At 43.7% G+C, this 25,343-nt stretch overlaps 1 protein-coding gene across 4 annotated transcripts in view; it reads left to right on the top strand.

Annotated features, from left to right (window-relative positions):
• FBXW7 (F-box and WD repeat domain containing 7) overlaps positions 1–25,343 on the top strand; it is a 1,581,903-nt gene that overhangs the window by 764,053 nt on the left and 792,507 nt on the right. The window contains exon 5 of one of the 4 annotated variants that reach the window (XM_069631278.1): positions 7,691–7,803. The exons of the other annotated variants lie outside the window; for them this stretch is intronic. The gene's annotated coding sequence lies outside the window, so the exon portion shown is untranslated. The remainder of the gene's footprint in view (positions 1–7,690; positions 7,804–25,343) is intronic. 4 annotated transcript variants of the gene reach the window in all.

Here is a 25,343-nt window from a genome sequence, read left to right as displayed (position 1 = left end):
AAACTCTCCCAAGTTCAGACAGAATAATAAGGATTTTGATTTGTGGCACTGGATGGTAATAATAACAATCTTTACAAGAAGTCGTTTTCCCTTTTAAGAATCGGCTCAGCATTCTCAAACCCCCATAGTTACGAACCATGAAATGCGGCTGAAACTGTCTGCCTTTCATAAAGTTTTAATGCAGGTGAAATTGCACCACTCCCATGATTGGTGAAAAAGGTTAAAATAGCCCCACTATATGTTTTCAACGTGACGGCAGACCTATTTCTCTGATGGGCGCAGCCTGGACTTGCCTGAAATCTCACGCATAAATAGTCAAAGCTACTGACTTGTTAAATTAAAATGTCATAGATTTTTTTATTGGAGCAAGAGATTCTTTCAATTTTTCAATTCTAGTAACCATCGATTTGGTTTTTGTAACATTCATTTGGAGCCCCAGCTCGCTAGATTTCCTTAGAAAGATTGCTAGGTATTCCTTCAGGCCCTACAATGTTGTTTCTATTAGGACAGCATCATCCACGTAGAATAATGCTGGGTATTTAGTTGTAGACATCTTATGGCAATCCTTCCCACCCCCCTCCTTAATAGCTTGTCAATGATCTCCTGTATATAGAGGATATATAGGAGGGGAGCATCAAATACTCTGCTACTTTACGCTTCAGCAGCACCTTCCATAATTGTTCTCGAAGAACAGAATTGAATGCTGTCCTGAGGTCTACAAAGAACACATACAGGTGTCCTTTCTGTAGGAGTATTTTTGAAAGATGAGAGATGGCATAAGGCACTGGTCCACTCTCCCCCTGACCCTTTTGGAACCCTGCCTGATGGATGCTAATCACCCTATTATCTTTGACCCATAGGTCGAGGTGGTTGCTAATTATTTTTCAAAACAACTTCCCAACCCCATCTAGCAGGGAAATTGGTCTAATGTTGGCAGGACTGGCCTTTCCTCCTTTCTTATATACCGGGATGATAACCGACCTGCGCCATGAGTCTGGGATCCTACCCACATGCAGTACTCCATTAAAAACCTGGCACAGAGTCTTGTCGCATTAAAAATCAGACAGAATTAGGTCTGGGCCTGCTGCCTTGCCATTTTTTGTAGGGGCTATCACGTCCTCTACATCCTGAAGGGTGGTACACGGATTATTTGAGCTATTAGTGTTTAAACTTGAGGGACAGGTAAAAAAGGAGCCTGCAGAGTACAGATCACTAAAATGTGCACTTGAGGTTTCCCTTTATAATCACTGTGAGCAATCAGTTTCCAAAACCAGACAATGTTCCTTAGATGGTGGGCTCTGTAAAGACCCTCACATTTCCCCTTTAGGTGTTCGGTCTTTTTTATGCAGATTAGGCTTTTATATTGAGATCTCAAAAGACTAGAACTTTGGTCTGTCGATCCCCGTTAGGTCTCTAGTGCATCTCTCAATTGCTCTTTTTGCAACTCTGCAAGGACAGTCAAGCCATACAACCCTCTTGGTCGGTTTGTTTATAAGTTTAGCCCTCGGCACCGAAACATACGTCTGAGCATTAACTTTACATTTTTCGAACTCATCCAAGACCAAGGCAGGCCTTTTGTCTGGATTACAGATTGCCTCGATGTCTATGATCGAGGCGTGCATTCTCTGCTTCCTCTCGGGCATTGAAATTTTGGCCCATTTGAACAGTCTTCGAACAGGGCTCGTGGTCCCTTTTGAGCAGGCACCCTGCATTGAGGCATTCTGGCCAATCCCTGGGATAGCCCAGATTATATGGATGGCTAGGGGGCGATGGTCACTTTCGGACCTGTTGATACCTCTAAACTCGCCTACCCGTACCCAAGCCCATTCAGAGAATAGTATGTAATCAATTAGAGTGCAACCCTTTAGCCCAATAATGCTTTATTGGCAGGTCGATCTAAGTCAAACCTGCCATTGCAGGCTCTTAATTTGAGGTTGTACAGAATGGTAGAGGTTTGCTCTGCTAGGGCATACACCGATATTGGTCAAGGTGCCACCAGGTCGGGAATAGCCCAGGCTTGGTCAGCCACAAACCTTCGAGCCGGTCGTTAGGCTCCAATTGAAGGTTGAAGTCGCCTGCCATCATTATGAAAGAGTGTTGAAACCTTGCTGCTTCATTGGCAGCAAGAGTCTTTTTGATACTTTCGGTACCGGCCATACCATTCGAACTTGAGGGTCTGTTGTGAATGTTAATTAGGCTTAACATATCTAGGAGGTTGAGTTTTATGTAAAACATAAGAACATTGGGAGACTGAGTATCCACAAACTTCACCTCCCAGCCCATGGAAGATTGTATCCAAATCAATAGTCCACCCCCACCCCTGGATCCTACCCTTCCGGCCACTCTCTAGGGGCCGGTGCCTCCCGGTCCATCCGCGTACCGTATCTCGTGGTTCGCAATTGTCTTGTGCGTCCCTGGATACCTGCGGTCTGCAGTCGGGTTTCCCCTTCTCTCTCTGTCCTTCTGCCAACTGTGGATACTCCGCACTGTCAGTCTTCCTTTGGTTGGCATGGCACCTTCTCTCCACATGTACCGACTTTCAGGGAGGCCAGGAGTTCACCTTCTTTGCTCGTTGAGTGGTCCCTCTCAACTGGACCAGCTCCCCAGCAATTTTCTGCCCTCTGGCTCCTCCAGGGCGGGCTTGACCTCTGGATCCTCCTGGGAGGGCTTGACACTTTATCAGGTCCTTTAGAAAAGGACGTTCCTGTGCTTCTCCAGTCCTTAACATTTTGCCGACGAGCAAAGGTTTCCCCTCTCTGGCAGGGCTTCTGGTCCACAGCCCTTTCTCCTGTAGCATAACTTCCCTTCTCCTTGCTCCTCCAGGGAGCGCTTGACAACACTTCCTGGTTCCCTTCCTCTATTTCAGCTGCTGCTGGGCCAATAGGAAACTGGCAATCACTAGACTTGCTCTACTTTCGTTCCCATAGGTAAACGCTATGCCTCTGCACCTCTCCCTCGTCTCAGTACTGATCATAAGGTTCGCTTGTGGGTCAATGGAGTGCCACCTCATCACAGTACTGGCAAAGGGATCTTCACTTAGGCAATTCATATTCGTCCACTTTCCAGTACTTATTAGGGGAATGTTAGGGTAACATCTCATGACCCTAGTAGGGAAGTGGTTGTTAAAGTTGTAGGAAGGGGGTCTGGGGTCAGATAATTGGCAGGGATACCGCATTCTCCCGATATGGTAGTCACTGGTCCCACAGGGGTTTCCCCTCCCATGAAATCCACCCGCTGAGTACCACCCACAGGGGGACTATCGGGTAGCGACCTCACCTCCCTGGCCTGATGGGAAGGATCTCTCCCTATGGAAGCAGTGACAATACCCTGGAATTTGTCACAGTACCCACTTACAATAGCATATTTAATGAAGAAATAGATTTTTACAGGCTATTTCACGAAAATAAAATAAACATTCTTTGCTAGATTATATTGGACCAGTAAACTCAATCCTGATGTACATAATATCACATTGGACTGGTTTCAAAACGCCACTCTTAAAGACATGAGTGGGATACATTTTCCTAAAAGATTAGGTAATTTTCTTAAAGGAGCAGAACAACAAGGCTTAGACTCTGATCAATAACCAAAAGATTATTATTAAACCAGCGGACAAAGGAGGTGCTTTAGAAATTATGAATACTGAAGATTACCTCAGAGAAGCTTGGTGACAATTGAATGATGAAATCACATACATGAGAATAGACTTTGAGCCTACAGAAAAAGTAAAGGAATTAATGAGGCACTTTAGATAAGGCATTGGCATGGATATCATAGAAAACCAAATTATTGTTGACAAAGGAACAGCATATAATACCAAGGTTTTACACATTTTCAAAGATTCATAAAAGCCTGGACAACCCATCAGGCTGTCCATTAATTGCTGATACCGATAGTTTGTTAGAACTGCTATCAGTGTATAGACACTATTGTACAACCACTGGTTCAAAGTGATTCACATACTGGGATGATTCGCCAGGTATCGTCACTTCTCCCCAAGGGGGTGCCCTTTCCCATGAGCCTAAGGAAGTGCGGCCGCTAGTCAATAGTCCCCTTAGGGGTGATTTAATGCTGGAGAACCTCTTGGCGAGGGAGTCCCCTTCTGGGGACATGGACGATCACCTGGCGGTACAGCCCCTTGAACAGCGTCACACCCCAACCTTCCATAACCCGCCCTCCATTCCAAGCCACTTCCTTGAGAGCAGAGAGTAAACCAATATATTACTATAGTACTTGTATTACAGAATGTACTAGGACAAGAGCACATACAACATAAAGATTACTCACAGTGCTAGCACGAGGTGTCCCTGAGGAAGCCATAAAGATGAAAGCATCAAAAGAAACAAAGGACTTTCACAATCTGCCAGGGCGGGACAGGCAACAATGTATAGAAGAGATGAGGGACTAAGGAACTTGTCAAGCCCAGCCGGTAGAGGCAACAGGTGTGGAAACCATCCAGAGCAGGAGTTTCAAATCCTGTCGGCAGACAAGAGAACACAGGAAGGATGCCGACGAGCCACTGAGTGAGTGCTTGTTTGGTCTTGCAGGGGTTGACCCAACACCCATCCCAGCTGAGCGAGGCGGTGGCGTGAGCTCAAAGGTGGGCCGTGTAGCTTGAAAAATACCCCGAGACAAGAAGAAAGCTGGGAGCTGCGTAGGCAGTGAGGAACGACCAAGGCACAGCAAAATCGTGTGAAGCAGACGAGACGCTGACCCCAGTCCCAGCAAGAACCAGAGATGTGCCAAGAGAAGGTAGCGGGAGGCAAAGGTGGACTGGTGGGGACACTGGGGTAGTAAGAGGGTCTATGCTTAGCCACGAGGTAACTTGTGATAAAACAAGCATTGTGAATAGGGTCGCTGATCGGATGAGAACTTTGTCTCAGTGGTAGCCCCAAGAACACTGGACCTCAAAGTGAAGATTTGTGCATCGGAGGAACACTTCCTCATGTCAGTGGTAGCCCCAAGGCTGCTGACCCTCAGTGAAGATTTGTGCCTCTGAAAAAAAGTATCCTCATTGCAGTAGCAAGGATAAGTGCACTGACAAGCGCAGAAGAGTCTGGGACTCCAACGCCAATAAAGCAGACATTGCAGGAAATCATCCTCATCAGTGTAAGTGATTGGTCCACTCAAACCCTGAGGAGGATTTGGGACTTTGCCAATACCGTGAGAGGGTGGCAAAACAAACATCAAGTTGAAAGATACGGAAAAGAACTCTCAAACACCAGGGGAATGGAGTCATTAATTCTTGTGGAGAAGAAACTGAAGCCTTTGAATATACTCCGAGATGACAGGGCAAGGGTGTCATTCCCCCCCCTGGTTTGTTGTGAGCTATATTGGAGGGTGCGGACCAATACCAAGAGAAGAGTCATTCTCCTGGTCCTGTGAGTTAAGTTCTACAAAGGTTTTGTTGGAACCACAAGCCAGACCTCCTTTTGCAAAACAACATTTTCGGGACATCATCCAAATACCAGGAGAAGGGAGTCATTCCCCTGGAGAGGGAACTTTTTGTTGGATTATTCTTTAGTTGTAGTGTAAGGGATAGAAGTATGTTGTGACACAGGATGGTGGAGTTAGATTTTAAGACATTCTGAAAGGTCTTCCAGTATTGGTTTGAGGCAGGTAAACTCCTCTTGGAAGATGGGGATAGTGAGGCTTTCTCTTTACTATAAATAAAAGTTTATAGCAACCATTATGCCACCCTTGTTAGGTCAGCTTCCTTCTTTCATGCCCTTTCAATACATAAAAGACACCAGTCATTTTCTAAGACTGCTCAAAGACACACAATTTGATTGTTAAAATGATATGTTCTTTACAATAGATGTGGTGAGTTTATACAACTCAATCCCACATAATGAGGGCATCGAATCGATGAATAGTTATTGCTACAATATGAGCATCTCATGGCTGATAAGGTTTTGTCATCATATTATTTAGATTGATACTGGACAATAATTTCTTTAGATTTAGTGAAACAATTTTATGACAAATCTCTGGTTCATCCAGTGGAGCGAGCATGGCACTGTCTTATTAGACATCCTAATACAGGACCGAAATTGGAACTAAGACACTTCGCAACCTGTGATTCTAAATTCCTTATATACGGACTGATCAGACAAGTGGAAAGTTTTATCTTGGCAAAACAATGAGGAAAATCAAGGAGAGAATTACAGAACACAAATCCAGCATAAGGACCCATAAGAACTTGATCCAATGTTACGAATTCGGAATTCCGAACGCATGTCGCTGCATAATAACTATTCTTTTAAAAATGTGAACAATGTACAATGGATTGTCACATCTGAATACTAGTCTGTAAAAGGTTCGGACATGATATATTGAGATAGGGATATGTGAAAACCTGAAACAACTGTCCTGATATGTCAAGGAAAGACGCTGCATAAGGATTATCTTGTTAAAACATTTAAAAATGGTTAAAATGTGGAAAATGCACAATTCATGTTTTACTTCATTGGCATGCTAGTTTGTAGAATATTCAGACAATGACATGTTAACATTTGTAATGTTCTACCGGAAGCCACTTTTGTGACTCTCAATTTGTATTGACATCTCAGAAAGTATAAATGTGCCTATATTAATAACTTTGAACACAGTCAAGTTGAGACAATACAAGCAGGCACTGTAATACCGTCCCACATGTAAAAAATGATCTTTACTAATGACGGCCGTACTTCCTCGAGGACGTCAAACACGTAATTTATTTACAACAATTTTGAGCCGTGCATAACCGTGCCGACACTCCTAAAGCGACACAGAACAAACTGATTCGTGGACAACTACCGGTAAACAGAACCCCCATTGCAATACAATAACGGTACCATTCTAGTTGGGAACCTGTCAATGCATCCAATATTACCGTTGTTTAAATACCACGACTTCAATGGTTACCAGAAATTTCGTCGAAAAAAAAAAAGGTCGACAGGACAAATGGTCGACACCATTTGGTCGAAAACCAAATGGTCGAATTTTTAGTTTTTTGTATTTTCCCTTTTTTTTTGGGGCGGGGTCCCCCCTCAACCCCTTTTTTTTTCTAAAAAACCCTTTTTTCCCTAAACGAAAACCTAAAATATATATATATAAATAAAAAAAAAAAATTCGACCAAATGGTGTCAACCATTTGTCCTGTCGACCTTTTTTTTTTTTGACGAAATGTCCGGACACCGACTTCAATTACTGCGCTACTTCTGAAAGTATAATGGCATAACAGTGCTGACCCTCGTGAGCAATACAGGACGAACTGACGCGCGGACAGTTGCCGGAAAGCAGGACCTAAATTATTCCACAATAACTGGTGCCATTTTAGTTGGGAGCCTATCACCACATCTATTACTTTTATTTAGATACTACGGCTTTGATTACCCCGCTACCCACAGCATTATAATTGTCAGTCAACTTTGCAGTTGGTTAAGTCATAATGCTTGACTCGCGTTACACTGATGACATTTTTTAGAAATCTTTAATCTCAGACTTTATTTTTCAACTCTTATACATCTATCTATACAGTTAGGTTGAGATTGGACCACAAGGCCCCATACCATACCCTTTTCATTAAATAGACTTTCACGTTAGGACAAGATTAAGATTCCTTTATGTTGATTCTCAGACATGGAATATACTTTAGTGCCCACATTGGAACTACGTTATTGACGAGGACACTATTCCTTTTTTTCAGAGTCTGACCATAGACACCAGCCCTAATGGTAGAATACAGAGTGTATCAGTCATTGTGGAATCATTACCGATGATGGACACCTTCTAAACAATACTGTAACTAAGGATAACTTGGTAGGTAATGTTCCTGCAAATATTGAACTAATTATTTATCTAATGTGAATGTGTGAGTAGGAAACACTGTGACCTTAGTCCCTTTTATTTATTTTGTAGATTAATTAGAAAGAGCAAAGCTAGAATATTGAATCAAACCTGAAATGTGTTAATTGTTTTGCCCCTGATGACAGGAGGATCCCTCCCGAATCGTGTTGAGCTCAGCTTCTTTATATAGATATAATTTGCTGTCTAATGTTTTGGTAATAAATTAATTCACTTGTGAAACCAATCCACACCAAGAGTTGTCACATTAGAAATACTATTCTACAAGATTATCATCTAAAATCTAAGAAATCTTATATGAAATGTTGCCTGACCTTGCAGTCAGTATATGAGGTGTGCAGGGGATGGGAGTGTCCATTAGTTTAGAACACTTTATCTCTGTTGTTACCCTCTTATGCTAATACATGTATACCTTATTGGGAAATGGATAGTATCTTCAACAGAAATCCTTGGGAGAAAAACATCAAATTCTATAAAAAATTACATTGACTAAATTGTTGGCATTTTGGAAGGCTCGGTTGATGAATATAAAGAATTGTTCTCATTTATCAATAGGAGACATTAGAGAATTCATTTTACCTATGAGTTAAATTCACAGAAAATCAATTTTCTAGAGACTGAAATGTATGTTAAAAATTCAGAACTACATTCTATGTTTTATACAAACCCGACTGACGGGAACAACATACTACTAGCTTCAGGTTTTCATCCATCCTCCTTAAAAGTATACCTTATGGCCAGTTTACGTGATATAAATGAATCATCATTGAAAGAGAGAAGTTAACACCGAAACGGGAGGAACTCGCACAGAAATTCATGCAAAGAGAATACAGTAAGGATATAGTGTGTGCAGAATTACAAAAAGTGAACTTCCATTCACATTACAATGTATTGAAAGAAAGAGAACTAAAAAAGGCCCCTGAACTTAGTATAGTATATGTGACTAATGTTTCCAGAGTCACAATAAAATAAATATATATTTCAAGAAATTAGAAAATGTTGAGCGTGACTCGGTTCCAAGCGAATTTCTTAAGAACCACCCACCTTTGCACATTGAAAATGTTCATTAAGAAATAAATTGGTGCAAGCATTAAATCCTCCGACAACAAAATTGAAAGTAGAATACAAGGACATTCAGCCTTGTAACAATGACCAACATTGCAACATCATCATTAAGGTTAATTAGATAATGCTTTTAACAAGTGGCAATCGATTAAACAAATTCATAATTCAGTAGGTGACTGGAATAATATCATATACAGTATTAAATGCCCTTGTGGCTTATATTGCGTATGCTTGCCATCACGCAAAGTAAAACTCAGATGGACTGAACACAAATCTAACGTGATAACAAAAAATAGGAAATTGGCATAAGTGGAACAATATTTTGAAAAAGGACATGCTATTTCACAGAATAGAATGGTAGTTTTGGAAAAGGTTGAGTTAACATTGCGAGGCGGCAACATGAAGGAAAGATTAGAAATAAGGGAAGTATTCTGAATTCAAAAATCAAATACTCTGTCCCAATGGGATGAACACTGAGAGGGATTTATGTTACCTAGAAGTGACCTATACAAAATACCACTAATAGCAACATGCTATTTCCATATTGGGTTGATTAGTGAAGTTACATTTATTGGTGATATATTTTCACATTTGATGAGGATATGTTTGAGGAAGTAATAAGAAGGTAGAGCCGCTCATTCTATACTCCCTCCCATCCTCTCTGCTCTGCTGATCTCTTCTTACTCACTGTTACCCCATCTCCTTGTGCCTCCTCACGATTATGTACCTTTCATCTCTTTGCCCCCCTACAGTGGAACTCTTTACCTCTCTCTATCCGCTCCTTTCCCACTTACCCCTCCTTCCGACACTTCCCTGAAATCTCTTCTTCTCCACTCCCCCCTGATCTCCCTTCTACCTACCTACCTACTCTCCTACTTCCCCCTCCACTCCTTCTCCCTTCCCTTTCCCTACTCCCTTCCCTTTCCCTACTACTCCTTCCCTTTACCCCTCCCTCACCTTCCCTACCTAGGTAAATTGTTCTATGTATTGTCTCGTTGGTTTCTCATGATTATTATTATGCTTCATTCATTATTCTTGAATCCAGTTGTTATATTGTAAAGCGCTTTGGTTTAAAGCGCTATATAAACCTAATAAAAGTACAAAAATACAAATTTAAAGTGAAATAGAATTAATTTGATATTTAATTTCCCCACAATATTGTGTTATGAGTTCATTCAAATTTAGTGCTATGAATCATTTCCATTCTTGTTTATTTAACACAGTTTTTAGTGAGTTAAAATATCGTAGAAAGCATAGATACATACATGCGAGATGACATCAATATGCTGCCACAAAAAAGTATACAGTTGCACAGCCTAGAGCCGGTAAAAAATCTATTTTAACGGTCAAGGGTTTGCAGGCTTTTATAAGCCCGACAAATAATGAGAGTAGGAAAAATAATGCGAGAGGGTTTCTTTCACACGGAGTTTTCTCTGAATTCTCCGATTACTTTAATACGGTAAGGTCATTGTTATAGTGCAAGGCTGCTATAAGCAAAGAGATGCTGGGCTGAATTGGGTAATTACAGATAATTTTCATTAACGGATGTGAGAACACATATAATATACATCACTGTACTTTAGTTTAAGAGGCATTATTAGGGTTTTTTTAATAATAAAAATACATAATTTACCTTGCATAGAGGCATGACATTAACAGAAAAATATATTGTTTCTCACTAGATTATTCATACATTTGATGAAGATGTACCTACATGTGCAGAATGGTGTTAGGAGCTCAAAAATTGAATGCCCTGAACACACATCAATAGAATCAAGTGTGCATAAATTAATTTCTAAGTTATTATAGTAAATATATGTTCATAGTAAGTTTAAATGTTTATAAAATATATTTTCTTATTTGATTTGCATTTAATTGATGACAATTCTTTCGCAAAAGCATCAAAATTTCATCTTGCCTTATATATATTGTAATATAATGACATGGTAAACCCAAGAAAAAGAAAGGGAAGGTCCCAGGATTCAGTGAGAATTCCTTGAGATTAGACTTCAAGTCTCTTGAAATTATTGAAGTATTTTATTCATAAATGCCACAACTGCGATCACGTATGAGGTCTTGTTTCCCTTCATCAGAGTTGTCCACCAATCTTCCGCGTCAAGCGTGGAGAATTGTGACATCTGGCCGAGATGGTTTGTTCTCTCTCTGGGTACAGCTGGACAGAGCAGCAAGAGATGCTTCAATGCTTCGACCGTGGAGACAACTCCACAATAATGACAGTGATTTGTGATTGCTTTGGTTCTTGTTGCCAGAACTTCATTTGTGGGCAACAGGTTGAGCTGGGCTCTAAGAAATGGATCTCGATAACCTCTGTTAGGGACCTATGCTACATGCCCGGGAGAATGTTTAGTTTCTGTGCCTCTATCGTCAAATGCGCAGCTGACCGATAGCAAGCAGCAGATGCAAGAGTGGATATCTAGTCGATCTTTCATTTCTTTTTTTTTTTTTTTTTAACTCTTGTTGGATTTTATCAAGTCATCAGTTGAGCAGTCAAGTTCGTTGAGTTTCTCAGTGTTTCTTGCCCAGTTTTTTAAAGTTAGGCTTGTCTGTGATATAAGTTCCTTGTTTATAATCTCAAAAATTGGTGGTTGAGATAGCGCAAGACATTTTCTGTACATGATCAGACTGTTCATTCTACTGTGGCTTTTAAGGATACCAGACCAAGCTCTTAGCGGATAATCTGAATAGGTGTGGACATTAGAAGGCCCAGAACCTTCTTCCCAAAAAGTCCCTCTAGTCGGGGCCAAAGTGCATTTGGATGCCTCTGCTACATAAGTCAGGGACAGAACCACCTTAGTTTTTATAAAATGTTCACCACTGGCAGATGGTAAAACGTAACATTTCTTGCTTATTGCCAGTGCTTGGCTGGCCAAAGGTTTGCTTTTTTCTTTCAGTTGGTCGATCATCTGGGTTTCAATTGTGCTGGTGTTATGCCATACTCCTGGGTATTTCAACAATGTAACTTGTTCAGTTGGTGTATGCCCAAGAATCCATTTCTGTTGGTTGTTCTGCCTGTTAGTTTTCCTGAAGCACAGGATCTTTCTCTTTCCCTTGTTTATCTCTAATGCGTTCATCTTGATGTAATATTTAAGGTTATCAAGCTGTCACTGAAGGCCAACTGGGGTTTGGTCTTTCAGGACTAAGTCATCAGCATAAAGTAAACGATTTAGCAACACTCCACTTACTGTTGGTGGAAAATATCTGAGTAAAACCTGAGAGTATTTGATGGCTGCCAAGTAGAAGTCAAACAAAGCCGGGCCATTGGACATCCTTGTTTCACTCCACTTGCAGTTAGGACTTCTGCTGATAAGAGTCCAGATAGATTCAGCCGGGCTCTCATGGATGTTTAAGAGTGTAGAACTATTAGCGGTTCCAGTATGGATTTCGGACAGTTGTGAGTAGGCAATTATCCTACAAGCGTTGTTGCTTCACTTGGTCAAAAGCTTTGTCCAGGTCCATGAAAGCCACAAAGATCTTGGGTTTACCTTCTCGTACTCTACTTTCAGCATGGTAAGAAGTAGTATATGTACAGCTTTACCAATGCTTTTAATGAAACTGGACTGGAATCCGGGGTCAAGTCCTAAAAATGTAAGTGGGGGGACTAATCAACAAACACAATGAGATGTGACGTTGCCATAAATTAACATATCAGGGTGAAATACACACATTTCATTAAATTGGGTTTGCATAACCACCCAAATTGCACAGGACGAATTGCAATAAACACACAAAACCAGGAAAGGTTATTTCATTCTTTTAGCTTTTTTGAAAACGTTAATAGGTGTGTATGTTTTAAACTCCAAGAAACAATGCACGTGTTTTCCCTGGGACTTGAACTACCAAAATGGGACATTTCGCCTTTAGTAGATTATTTTTCATCAGGTTATATAGTGGGGTGGTTAAGTGTCTGGCCTACAAACCTGATGACTGCGGTTTGATTTAATTCATAAATTCAAAGAGGACATTCAATGGTTCTCATTTTAGCTGCGGGGGACTGAGCCCACCCTCTGAATAAAGTGGGTGGACTGCGTCCCCCTGCGTGTACCCTCGACTTGAGCCCTGATTGGAATGGCTCATTACAGCCTGTCGAGGAAGACAATTCTTGGAGCTGCTGTAGGAGTAGTTTCTCAAAGATATTTCCAATTACATCCAGGAGGGCGATCGGACGGAAGTTATTTGGATTCGCCCTCTCCACCTTTTGAAAATTGGGACCACTATAGCCTTTTTCCAAGAGCTTGGTATTTGATACGTTAGAGTAATCCGAGTAAAATGTTTGTGGATAAATTTGGCCCATTGGGAAGCCAGGACCAGTCCTTTGGTTTACAACTTTGTTAAAGAACTTGAGTAGGAGTTGTGACGTTTCTGGCTTGGCCCGAAGACTGGCCCGGTTTGATAGTCACGCTCAGGTTTTCCCCTGGGCCTTTCGGTATTCTGCCCATGCGCAGAGGGTCTAGGAAGAGCTGTGGAGTTCCCAGGTCTGGTTTTCTCTGTGGAACTAAGATGTTGGTGTGTCCTACTGGTCCAGTCCCACTTCTGGGTATCGATTCTTAGATTGCAGATGGCCCAACCATCTTCGTAGGTACCTTCACCTGAGTTAAGTCGAACCCCAGCAGTAGGAGACTTTCGGCTGCATCCGCCAGCATTCCCTTAAGCACCGGTGAAGTAATGTGGAGTTAAATGCTGTCTGTACAGTGTTCGTCCCCAAATTCGACAATCGTCAAACCCTTTGACTTAACTTGTCTTAAATTTGGGATACAATGGAGAAGTTCCATGACAGTTTATCTGTTAAGTATTATATCGTCTACTTGTTCTAGGATTCTTTCCAGTTTCAATGAGTGCACACTAGTGCTTTTTGTACTCACAAATTTGAACCCTTCATTAAGAGACGGACCTTGAGAGTCCTTGTTTTCCTGCTGGTCCACAAATCATCTGATGGTCAGTGGTCTTTCTCTGATAGAAGTGGAAACGCTGGTGATTGCGGGGTTATTTCCCATTTCAAAGTTTGTCCGTCTGAGAATTGAGGAAGCGTGATCTTGTTTCGCCTTTGTTCTAATAAGTTCTACGCCTCTTGTTCTATACTCATAGTTTTTCCAGAAAGAGAAACCAATGGCTCACACGCGTGTGCAAGATTCAGTTTCCTTGAGTGGTAATCTGAGGATTGCGTTTGAGTTATGCTAACACTAGTTGACTTTGGCTGCGTGTTCTGGGAGTTTATTCCCTCCATGACCAATTCAGATTCTGAGTCTTCTATTGAATACGTAAATAGGTTCAACAGAGCTTGGAGTGTTGGGCTATTGTTGTTCGGGAAAGATTCCTGGGGTTCCACTGCACTAGAGCAGACAACCAGAAGAAGTGGTTTAGGGGGAGGTAAACGTTTAATCAGGAGGTTTTTCCTCAGAGCTGGTTTCGGCCAGGCACTCTGGCCTTTTTATAGATGAGTGACTTTGGAGGGGACCCGCAATGCAGCGCTTAAAGGGTTTGCCGGCTCCGCTGTCAAGTCGTTCTGTGTTCTTGTTTGACCTCCAAGATTAGATGGAGAAATCAGAATTGGTTTTTCCTGATGGTCGTGGATCATCTATCTGAATTCCTGGGCATCATTTCTTCACGCTTGGCGGCTTCCGTGGCAGTTAGGTACATAGCTGAGGAAGAGGCGGAGACCTGCCATCATGAAATACAGGAATAACGTCTGTCACGAAAGACAATCACATGACATGGCTTCCTGGACTGCTTCACGTTATGCCTTCCCATCACGTGATGCCCGCACTGAGACCACGTGATCGCTCAGCCAGGAAATAAAACAGCTGCTCTCCCGCGAGCGTCGCTTCTCAGCTGTTCACATGGCAGTTGGCGTTTTGACTTTTCAGATTGTGTTTTCTGGTATTCCACGTCTACGGACTGTTTTTTTGGACTTCCTTGATTAATCCATATCTGCAATCTTGTATCCAGTGAGTCCACGGCCTTGACCACGGATTGTTTAACGGACTGTTTTTGGTTTATCCTTTGGAAATTCAGATTTTTTTCAGATCTTGAACTCTGGCTTCCAGAACTACATGCTGCAAGTAGTTCTGGTTCATATACCCTGTCATTCCTTCATTCAGGTGCTGCTGGTGGGCTAACTGGGCCTTCTCCTCTCTGCTGTTGCCCCCTTTATCTTCACCAGCATTCTTAGGGAACAGGACTACATACTGACACCCAACCCTCATCAGATCCTCCCTCTACTCCATCTGGTAAGTGATTGTGACTTGCATCTCCTTGATACTGCAGGATATTGTTAACCCGTTTACCTAACTTGCCCATTTTCTTACAGCAGCCACTCGGAGGAGCCAGTGTTCTTGTTGTTGCCACCACCTGTGGCCCTAACCTTCAAACAGCGAGTAGCTTCTATTTCACTGTTTGTTGCTTAGGGACGGAAGTCCATTTACTCCACGCTACAATCAAGTCTTGACAAAGAACCATCGCATGACTCGAGGGTTAGAATCTTTCCGTTGGCTGATCCAAACTAGTGGAGAGTGATCCGTGACGAGTGTGAACTTTCATCATAGGAGGTTATATCTAAGGTGAGTAATGGCCCACTTGATGGCAAGGGCCTCCAATTCCAGCACAAAGTATTTTTTTTCCTGTGGAAAGAGTTTGTGACTAGTAAATAAGATAGGATGTTCCAATCCATCGCAAATTTGCGACATTACTGCTCCTAGACCTGTAAGGGAGGCGTCTGTCTGTAATACAAACTCTTTTGAGAAATCTACTACCCTTAGGATTGGGTTCTGTTACAGGGGTTGTTTTAGGTTGTTATAGCACACATCGACCTCGTCAGTCCAATATGTTTTCTGGGGTTAGGCGTTCTTTCATTTGGCTGTCAGTTTAGTTGTTCTGTCTGAGAAGTTTGGGATTGTCCGGGAAGTTTGGTATAAACCTACGGTAATAACCAATTAACCCTAAGAATGCTGTAAGGTTCCTCTTGGTTTTAGGCGTAGGGTTATCAAGGACGGCCTTCACTATCTCGCGTTGAGGTTGGACACTACCGTTCCCTACAAAGAAGCTGAGGTGGAATGGTGGCCTTCCCAGGTTTTCCTAAACATGACTATATCATCAATATAATCTGCACAGAAATCAGAGTAGGGTTGTAATAGTCTGTCCATAAGTCGTTGGAAAGTGGCGGGGCCCCGTGTAAGCCAAAAAGGAGGACTTTAAACTGAAACAGCCAGTGGGACGTCGAGAGGCTGTCTTCTCCTTAACAGGTCCATGTAGTGGGACCTGCCAGTACCCCTTTGTTAGGTCTACGGTGGATAGAAAGGTGGCGGCTCTGAGTCTATCAATCAAGTCATCGATGCGTGGCATGGGATAGGCATCAAAATGGCATTAACTTTGCATAAATCTATGCAAAACCTCCAGGAATGGTCTCGTTTGGTGACCAGTGATATAGGGGAGGAGCAAGGGCTTGAAGAGGGTACAATAATATTCACCCATAACATTTTTTTGCTTCCTGCTTCCTCAACCACTATCTGTTTACTGGCTTTCAGGAGTCTATATGGTTTCAGATAGACCACTTTTCCTTTAGGTGTTGTAATATAATATGTGCCCTTCACGCTTCCTGGTTTCTCCGAGAATACAGTGGGGAATGATATAACTAAATCTTTTAATTCTTCTTGTTGTTGATTAGATAACTCTTGAAGAATTAACTTGAAGTTATCTATTTCTTTTGGCACCAAACAGGATAGTATTGTGGCATTAGCGGCTAAAGGATTTTCCTTCCACTATTTTAAGAGATTTACATGATATAGATGGGTCTTTTGTTTTCTGTCGGGTTGGGCTACTTTATAAGTACAGTTTCCTGTTCGTTCCAATATTTCATATGGTCCATGTCACTTGGAGACAAGTATGTTTTCCGGAGTGGGTAGGAGGACCAATACATTTTGTCCTATGGAAAATGATCTCCGATTTTACTTTTTTGTCATAAGTGGACTTTTGTTGCGATTCGGCTTTTTCCATATGAGTATCTACTAGATTCCAAACAAGTTTCATATGCTCTCGCAATCGAGTAGTGGTTTGCGAAAGGGGAGAGGGTGCTTTTTCTCTCTTCCCAGTTCTCCCGGAGCATTTCCAGGACAACTCTGGGTTCCCTGTGTTAGGCAGAAACCTGTGCAGTTCTCTTAGGGACCACTGCAAAAGGCTTAAGACTACAGGTGTTGGCAGTAAACCCAATTGGTAGCAGTCTGTACCACCCAGATTTACCTGGTAGCTGTGGCTGAGCAGCCAGACATCTCTCAAGAAGAGTTAGACAGTATATAGAGTATACAAGATAGGTACCAAAATATAGTAGCACAAGCAAACACTGACCAGAGCTTTGGTATTAAGTATATAATTATTTATTTAAAGACACACTTAGAAACACTCCAGCACTATTATTATAAGCAAGTTCAAAAACACAGTCACTATTAATATATGTACATCCCTTATTCCTTATTAGACAAGTCTTAGTTAACCCCACTTATTTCCAGACAGAGGTGAGCGCTTAACTAAAGATGGCACTCCAATAAGTTTAAGAAAAAGGGAGGGAAAAGGCAGAAATTGGGAACAACACACAACACAATCCTTCAGAAGCACTCAGCAAGGCAGGAAAGTCAAAGTCTACTTGTGAGCAAAAAGTTCAGAGGCCAGGCTCCCTCTTGGAGAGAGAAGAACATCAATGCGCCCAAGATCACACAGTTTAAAAGGCTTGGAGAGTCTTGCAGAGAGTTCAGGAAGGAATCAGTTCAGTTTAGAAAAGTTCAGTTAGCCAGCCTAGGGCCAACCCAAGTGGTAAATTGAGGGTTTAAGAGTCACCCCACACAGACCGTTGCGAGGGAGGCCAGGCGGACACAGTACCTTTAAAGTGGAGAGGATCCTCCAGCGGGGGCAGTTGTTCCTGGCAGTGGGTGCAAGTCGCAGCGTCTTCCAGAGGAAGAGATGATCTTGACGTGGAGGAAGGCTGAAGGTCGTTGCACTGCCAGGGAAGAAACCAGCCGCGGAGTTCTCCGGTTAAAAGGTACTACCCTTTTAGTCGCGGTAGTGGAGAAAACGTGGTATCCCGGTTGCCGGGGTGCTTGGCACAGGCAAGGCGGCCACAAGATGATCCGGGAAGGTGAAAAGGCGGGCAAACTGGTTATCCCCACAAGTCAAAGAAAGAAGACTCTTCGGGATGAAGATCTCCTCTGTCGTCGCGAAAAGTGGTGAGACGTGAGACGGTTCAGCAGGGCTCCACCGGTGGTGTCGTCGTTGCAGGTCGGCTCAGCTTCTCCCTCTTCGGATTCTTTGGTCCTGTGGCGACGTCTGAAGTCCCAGTCCCCAAAGCCCTGCTTTTATGCAGAAAACCCCCATTCATCAGTCCTAGCTGTCACTCAAACATGCTAAGTGGTGAGCCGGGCGGCTCACCACTGGGCCAATGGCACAAGAGTGCGACTTGAGTTGCCGAGGCAACTCAGTCCAGGGTGCCTAAACCCCCTCCCACACCCCCTGTGGTACCCAGACAGAGCGGCACCACTTTTGGAGGCTTCTGTGGAGAAGCCTGCCAAAAAGTGGAACAAAGGGCTCGACTTGGGTTGGAGTCTCAGAAGCGAACACAAACACCATTTTGGAACCAAGTTTCGGCAGAAAATGCCAACCGGTGAATTTATATTTAATAAACCGGCGGTATGTTTGAGGCTATATTAAAGAGTGGTAGCCTCGAACAATGGGAAAATCCCATAGGAATATATTTGCGGTCGAATATAAAAAGTAGTATCCACTGCCACCAGCCAAAACTCGGTCAGGGGGGACTGGACAGTGCCCCCTCGAACAACAGACCCCAGGGCAATTGAATTGCCCCGACCAGTACGTCCACAATAAGATGGTTTGAACTGGTTCTGTTCACAATTTAAGACTAGTAAAGCCAATGGTGACTTTACATGCCCTGGGAGACAGTAGTCAGTCCCAGGGTATGGAGTCTATGTTTGGGGGTCGCTACAACACCCCTGGGTTACTGCACGGAGGGTGCTGTGTAACCCAAATACCAAAAACACATGAAGCCCTATGGGGCAAAGGACCCCATAGCCCATACAACGCATACAAAGTCAAAGGAACACCTCAAATCATGTCTAAGAGTGGGAGAAAAAGAGTCTCACTCTTAGCAGGAGAAAAAAATAAACCCCAAAAATCCAGCAAAGCTGCTGGGGGACTCACTAGGTTTGGGAAATTAGCCTTACCAGAGAATTCTCCCTAACACCCTGCCATTGAGTAGTTCAAAAGGAGACCATCCAGTGGATGCCTGAGGGGTTTTCCTTACTGCAAATAGTGCCCAGGGGATCATATGGTCCCAGTCCTTCCCATCCTTATCTACCAACTTTCTTAGGATCATTTTCAGTGTTTTATTGAATCTTTCTACCAATCTGTCTGCTTGGGGATGGTAACCTGAAGTCCTTAAGGTGGTGATGTTGAGCAGCTCCTTGACTTAAACCATGAGCTTGCTCATGAAATTGGATCCTTGATCCATCAGTATTTCCTTAGGAAAACCCACTCCATAGAAATACGGTAATAGATGTTTTAACATCTGCTGGGTGGTGGTGTTCTACATAGGAAATGCCTCAGCATATCTAGTTTCGTAATCGACCATTACGAGTACATATTTCTTACCTAATCTAGAGGTTTCCAAAGGACCAATGATATCCATCCCAGTCCTTGAGAAAGACATTTCTATTATTGGTAAAGGGTTCAGTGAGGCAGGCAAGGGAACATGAGCACTGGTTTTCTGACATATTTCACATGTCTGAATAAAGTTTTGTTATAACAGCATGGATACCTGGCCAGTAAAACTTCCTACTGCAATGTGCCTGGGTCTTAGATTATCTTAAATGTCCCCTGTCAGATGAGAATGCGCAATTTCTAGTACGTTCTTCCAGTGGGTATTTGGGATTACTGAGTTTTTCTTAGGCTTTCTGTGGATGTTTCCTTTCTTTACAGTAATCCTTGTTTTAGGAAGAAAAATGTTCTTCTCTTTTCTACTCCCCTTCCTTTGGGATTTGCTTGTCGGAAAGGCTCAGCGAGAGCTGGATCATTTTGCTGAGCGAAGGCTAGATCAAGAAAGATGGTAAACTCTTCTTTTTTTTTCGGCAGTCGAAAATGGTTGATCAGCTTCCCCAAAGCCTAAGGAACCTCACTCAGTATTTACCGGTTCACTCTCTTCAAGCCGAGAAAATAGAGCCTTCTCAAGAATTCCCTGTACGATTTTGTCCCCACGATGTACTTCAAACAGAATTTTACCATGGTTCTGTAAGAGAACCTTTGTCTCTCCGTTAGTCGCGATCTATGACGCCCGCCAGAATGTCTAGAACGAACTTCCATGCAAGGCCTGATTGTGTGGCCAATCTGATATAAAACCCAGGATGGAGTATCAAAACTAGTCTGTGGGAATCATTCCTCTTTTCACGGGAGGAAAAGTAGCTTCTCTGATGCTACAGATATCAAAGCCTATGATTCTTTTGTGGCAAAGGATGTGGCTTGACCAACGGTGTGGAATTTTAGGGTTCCCCAATTTGTTTCAATTGAGTCACATCGCGCTACTGACACCACATGCAAGGAAGTGACCACAGTTCAAGGGTGTTTATTTAACTTAATAATAGTTATGATAAACGCCTATCTAAACCTAAATCTACAGATGGGAGCAAGCTACGACCATCAAATAATAATGCAGTCCTAGTGGTGTCTTGTCAAATTACCGCTAAGTACAACATAGTGTGGAAAATGTTATGAAAAAGGAAAGTGTTCAAAAATTATATGTTAGGTTTTCAGGCCATTGGCCTCCCTTCCCCACATTTTTAGCATGGGATAAGGGGGTTCACTCGAGCATAGCACAGTCTTGGGTTTCTTTTGCACGGGTTTACAGTTCACTCATGAGAATCATGGCCTCTGGAGCGTAAGTATGCTTGCTTCTCAAAGTCTCTTCACTCAAGGGGCCTGATGCAACCAGATGTACAACCAGTTATTTTCCCCTTTCAAATTTTCACAAGTATTCACATCGGGTAATTGATTATCCACCCCAGATCCCCCTCAACCAGGCTCGTATCCTTTTAGCATAAAGTTCCGCACAGGCCTCCCTCTGCCGGGCCCAAGCCTGTTTTCACTTTTCTCTTTGCTCACAATGATCGTAGGTTCTTCCTTTTCCGGGTGACTCGCGGTTCACCCCGGATCCCCCTGTGTCAGGCTCAGCTCCCTTCTACACCATTAGTCTCCCTCATCCGGGCTCGGACCAATGTCAATTTTACATCAAATATAGAAGACTTTCGAATGTACACAGGGTTTGGCATGACCCATTGTAGGAGCACTTTGATTTCACAATTCACTTTCCTTTAACATTTGCACCCTTCCGGATGGATACCTACCTTTTTGAATGAGCACCCCGTGATGCCGAACCACTCTATTTTAGCTTCAAAGTTCATTCACTTATCTGCTGTCTTGATAATGTTCTTCACACAATGTTGTTGTTTGCAACCTTGATTTCCACACAGATGGTCTGATATCAGTCTCCCCAACTCACTGGCTGTGCTGCTTTGTTGTAGGAGACAAGGACAGTACAACGGTGGCAATCGCCTCTCCTTGCCTTGACTATCGACGCAGGAGAGCCCTGGGTACCTCCGACACACCATGCAGGATTTTTTAGCTTCCATTCCGGGTCTCAGGCTTTTTACTGTTGACGGCTCATGGATATGCGGTTTGTCAGTGAAAAGGTCAAGGGTATTTCCTTCGTTGCAATCCTCTTCGGTCTTGCCGTCTTCCACCTTGTATTAAACTGCGATCTTGGAACTGCTGCTTCCTTGTGTGCTTTGCCTTGTTCAGAGTGTGCGTGCGTGCTCCGCCTTTTATCCGTTTGGGCAAGTGTGATGGAAGTCCGGTGTGTGTAATGATCAGTAATTGCCTGACCATGCCTGACAATTGTATTGGGACATGTCAGGTATATGGCTCTGGTGTTAGTCCGTTTTCACTTACGGTGAACTGTCCGTGAGTATGTTTGTGTTGGGAAAGGGAAGGGGTTAGTTCCCAGGTATCTTACTAGGTAGGAGGGGGTAAAGGTGTGACAGGGAAGTGGGTACCATGTCTCGCCGTTCTGTCTCCCACTTCCCTGAGATCCCCTCCATCCGGGTGAACCTCCCGCACTGGTCCACCCCCAGGAACTGGATCCAAAAGCAATGGCTGTGTCCTGGCCAGCTGGATGACAGACCCCTGGGGACTAGCGGGTGAGACACCTTCAGATTTCTCACACTGGTGACAGGGCACTTCTTAGGCTTCTCTATGTCTAGATGGTTCTTGTAGTCATTCTGTTCCATTTGCTTTTTTGAACGGTTCTATCTACATGCCCCTACAGTACTTTATTACATTGGTTTTATCATTTTCTATTGACATCACGCCTATCTAGTTTTGACATTCATTATATTGTTTAAGTGTTTAGCCAATTTATTCATCTATCTATTTTGACTAGTTCAGATAAAAATTCCTTTAATTTTCCAAAACCAGGGAACTATGTTAATTGTTTAATGTACTGTCTAATTATGTATGGAATCCTCTTTTTGTTTGTTGATCATATGCTGCTGATTGGGGCAATAGAACCGGTGCTGCTGCGCCTCCAGGGCTCTGAAGCATGCTTGAGATACTTTCTGGTTTGTAAGAAGTCTGGCGGGTGGAGGCCTATCCTGAACTTGCATCTCAACAAATTCCTGAAGTCGCAGAATTCAGGATGATCACGTTGCAGCACATGTTCAGCCAACTGGAGAAGGGATATTTCCTGGCGATGCTAGATCTGGTGAATGCATATTTCCACATCCCTACTGAACCAAAACATTGGAAGTTCCTAATGTTCATCATCCAAGGAAGACATTACCAATTCAAGGTGCTGCGCCTCACATCAGCCCAGAGGGTGTTCACCAAATGCCTAGCCCCAGTGGCGGCATTCCTTACTCGGAAGGGTGCGCATGTCTACTCCTACCTGGACGATTGTCCGGTCTCGTTCTCACGCCCAGGTGGCGCAACATACAGCACAGACGGTCCAGACACTAACCTCTCTCGGATTCTCCATAAGTTATCTCAAATCCTGCATGGTGCTCTCTTCCTGGGGGCCCGACTCGACATACTCTCATGCCTGATGGCCCCGTCGGAGAAAAGGATAGGTGCCATCCTGGGAAAAGTCCAAAGGCTGTCCTTCGTCAGAGTGGTGACAGCCCCGTTCATCACATCCCTTTTGGGGATGATGTCCTTGTGCATCCGTCTAGTCCCTCATTGCGGACTACAAATGAGACCGCCTCAGATTGAACGCCAGGTGGAAGCAGATCTCCGGCTCATCGAACGACAGCATAGCCCTCAATCAAGCTTTCCGCAAAGCCCTGCAATGGTGTTCCATTCGCCTTCACATCTCACAGGGAGCTCCCTTCATGATGGCTGCGTATCACGGGACGGTCTCGACCGACATCTCTGGAACGTTGGGGCACCCACATGGGCCAACTATATGCCATAGACCTATGGTTTCCGCAGGAGAAGGCGTTGCATATCGATGTCCTGGAACTATGGGCAGTTTTTTCAGCTCAAGTCTTTCAAGCCTCAGCTCTTGGGAAAGGTGGTCAGGGTCTTCACAAACTACACAACCACCATGTATTACATCAAGAAGCAGGGCAGAACAAGGTCACCCGTCCTCTCTCTGGAGGCTTAGAACCTGTGGTGCTAGGCCATTGCTCACCGGATGTTTCTAGTCCCGTTCCACCTGGCAGGCGTTCAAACACCATCACAGACTCTCTCAGCAGGGAGCTGTGGTCCTGCCACGAGTGGGATTTCCAGCAAACTCGAGCATCTTGGATCTTCAGCGAGTGGGGCCAGCTTCAGATCGACCTATTTGCAACAGCACCCAATGCCAAGTGCCAGTGGTTTGCCGACGGGTATCCTCAGGCAGGGAGACCTGGGAATGCCTTCTCTTTTCTGTGGAAAGGTCTATTCCTTTACTCATTCCCACCAATCCGCTGCTCCTACATGTGATGGACACACTCAAACTATCCCGCTGCAAGATGATCCTCATTGCAATGGCCCCGCCAGATCTGGTACCCGGACCTTATTCACCTGTCAGTGGTTCCGGCCATCAAGCTGCCCCCTCTTCTGGACCTTCTATCCAGAGAAGGAGGGGTAATCCTGCACCATGACCCAGCGTCCCTGAACCTGTCGGCCTGATTCCTGCAGCCATCGAATTTGGGAATGTCTTGCTGCCGTTGGAATGCAAGAAGATTCTAGCCAAGGCCAGGCCTCCATCTACACTTGCCTGTTACAAACACAAGTGTAAGCACTTTACAGTGTGGTGCCAATCACAGAAGATGTCTCCACAATTGCAGCAATTATTGCCTTACCTGCTCTGGCTAAGGCTGGTCATGCCCAGGCGTCCAGCAAAGTGCACTTAGCCGCAATATCTCAATATGCCTGGGCTCCTGGCATGTGATCTCACAGGCTTGTGAAGGAGTTACTCAAGGGCCTCTTCAGAACATTCACTGTGCTGAGGGCCCCTGCCCTGGCATGGGAGTTGAAGGTGGCCTTGTCCAGACCGATTGGTGCTACGTTTGAGTCTATGCAACCGACATATTTGAAGTTCCTCTCGTGTAAAACCACCTTCCTAGTGGCGATCACCTCGGCCAAATGCGTTGAAGAAATCCAAGCTCTATCCTTTAAGCCTCCATATTTCTTTCCACCAAACCAAGGTGGTTCTACTAACTCATCCGTCTTTATGCCTAATGTCCCGTCTGACTTTAATTTAAACAAACCTTTGGTATTACCAGTTTTCTTTGAAAATCATCTACGCTTGCTGAAAGGTCCTTGCATTCACTGGAACTGTCGCGTGCCTTGAAATTCTATGTGGCGCACACCAAAGATTTTCAAAAGACTTCTCAGCTTTTCATCAACTTTGGACTTGTGGGGCAAGCAAGGGTCCTTTCGAAGGTTTCCATCTCCAGTTGGCTCTTCGGCTGTATCATGCATTGCCATCACTTGGCCAACAGACCATTGCCACACCGGTCGAGAGCCCATGCCATCAGAGCCATTGCTTTAACAACTGCGTTCCTCTCTGGTGTTCCCCTGATGGATGTCTGCAGGGCTGCTATGTAGTGGTCTAACCACACTGTCACAAGTTTTTACTGTGTTGAGATTCCAGGGAGGCATCTTGTGTCGGACAAGCGTGCTTCCCTACCTGTTTCCTTGAGGTGAGTGTGTTCCAGGGGTAAGTTTGATTGCTCCTGTTGAGGCTTGCCCTGTGGTTGTGTATATGTGCTGCTGTGTAATTGTATTCTTGGCATATTAATCAATACAAGACTGCATGCTGGAGAAGGAACAAGTTACTTACCTGTAACTCTTCTCCAGCGTGGATCTTGCATGGGTTCACA

Source organism: Ambystoma mexicanum, chromosome 6q (genome assembly GCF_040938575.1).
Source record: "Ambystoma mexicanum isolate Mex_15411 chromosome 6q, UKY_AmexF1_1, whole genome shotgun sequence".
Classification (NCBI taxonomy): domain Eukaryota; kingdom Metazoa; phylum Chordata; class Amphibia; order Caudata; family Ambystomatidae; genus Ambystoma; species Ambystoma mexicanum.
Note: the sequence above shows the minus strand (reverse complement) of the source record. Positions and strands in the feature narration are given on the sequence as shown.